Source organism: Cyprinodon tularosa, unplaced genomic scaffold (assembly GCF_016077235.1).
Source record: "Cyprinodon tularosa strain WSP-4 unplaced genomic scaffold, ASM1607723v1 ctg443, whole genome shotgun sequence".
Lineage (NCBI taxonomy): Eukaryota > Metazoa > Chordata > Actinopteri > Cyprinodontiformes > Cyprinodontidae > Cyprinodon > Cyprinodon tularosa.
Window position 1 is genome coordinate 337,804 of NW_024039167.1, and position 1,806 is coordinate 339,609.

The window sequence follows — 1,806 nt, forward strand, 5'->3', positions numbered from 1 at the left end:
CATGCTGTAGAAGGATGAGGCTAAATCCTGATGGGAAAACTTGTCGGTTTTAAAATGCCTGAGACATGGATGGCTTCTGTTTTTGATCTTGTTTTGGAAATTTGTTCTTAGATCAGATTTGATTTAAACAGATGGGACTCATTAATGAAATTAAAAGCTGTTCATAAGTTTAGGGACAAATTTGCAGATGTTCAGATTTCCTACTTCAGTGGCGATGAGGATAGACCCTCACCATGATGCTACTATCACCCTGCTGAACAATTACTCAGTGTCCTTGGGCTTAAAAATCTTCTCTCGACTCCACTAAACTCCCCCTGTACCCTTAACATTGCCACATATTGTCTAATCTTTAAATTTTTTGTTCAAAATAATGAAATCAGAGGTAAACACTTTAAATCCACCTTTTTTATGAGTCAATTTAACAAAAGATTGTGTTGAAAATGAGCCGATCCCTAATAGCCTTAATTCATTTACTTAAACTGGAGTCAGTCATATACCATTACCAGACTTATGCCTGAGGGAAGTTTACCCCTCTCCTCACTTATCTGTAAAATGTTTGGGTGGGTTTCTTACATGTACCAACCCACAGTAACTCTGTTAGATTAAGGTCTTTGGTTTGCTTCGACCAAGGATATGAATTCCTTTATCCACGGTAGATTCCTGTCTTGATTCGTTGTCATGATGCAAGATCCAGTTCTGCATCAGCTTTCTTTCCCTTGTAATCTCAGTGCAGTTAATGCTGGATTCCATAATCACAGCCTTGCCCAAACCATGATGCCTCCACCTTCATGCTTCACAGGTAGCATGAGAGTATCTCTTCTCTGAAAAGTGCATTTATTTATATCACAAACATGCCTTCTGGTTTTCAAAGATGCTAATCTAAGATAACCTTATGTCTTCATGTAACTGCTTTCTGACACTTTAGTCTGGCCTTCCGAATTCTCCTGCAGTGAAGGTTTCTTCCTTTCCCATCTTTGTGAATGTTGATCTTGTGCTGTCTATTCTGGATTGCACAGGTTTTTCTGTAAATCAGCTGGATGAACAGGAAGGTTGTCCCATAATGACTTTGGATCGATCGTCATACCTGAGCATGTTGTTTTTGGGCTTCCTCCACTTGCAGACAAATTAGTCTGAGACCTCTTTAAACCTCCTTAAGACTCAAACAATTAGTCCTTCTACAGACCTAAGATTGCTCTTTTAACCTTAACCTTTTGCTCTCATCTTCGGTCAGAAGCACAAGTAGCTCTGCAAGTATCAAGGTTTTCTTTTTGGATTTTTGGAAAACTTGTAAGGACGGTGTAAAGCCAATTTCCCTGGAGCATGCTACTTTGTGCGGACCTGTCAAATTGAGTGTAGAATTAGGGTTATCCCTGCAGTGGTGAAGCTTAGCAAAAAGAAATGAATGGAAGACAATGTGGTCCGTGTGATGATGTGTGTATATGTTGGGGATATCTTCTGAATATCTGTATATAAAATAACTTTAAATATGTCAAAGAGTCCATAAATAATTAGATTTATGTCTTTGATGAGAGTATTAAAACTTCTTACTGGAACAGTTTTATATTATCCTCAGTATGACTTTGTTATATGAGAAATAATTGTCTTGTTTACCTGTTCTTACAATTACATCAGACAACTGGAAAATGTTTAGTCTTTTTTAAAACAAGAATGTCCCGATGGTTTCAGAGTACTGATATCTCATTCAGCCTGATAAGAGTAAACATTTTGCGAAGCTCTTTCAGAGTAAAACAAACCCACACAGTTCAGCGTGTTTTAAAAGCAACAGAACAACTCCCCAGACAGCAA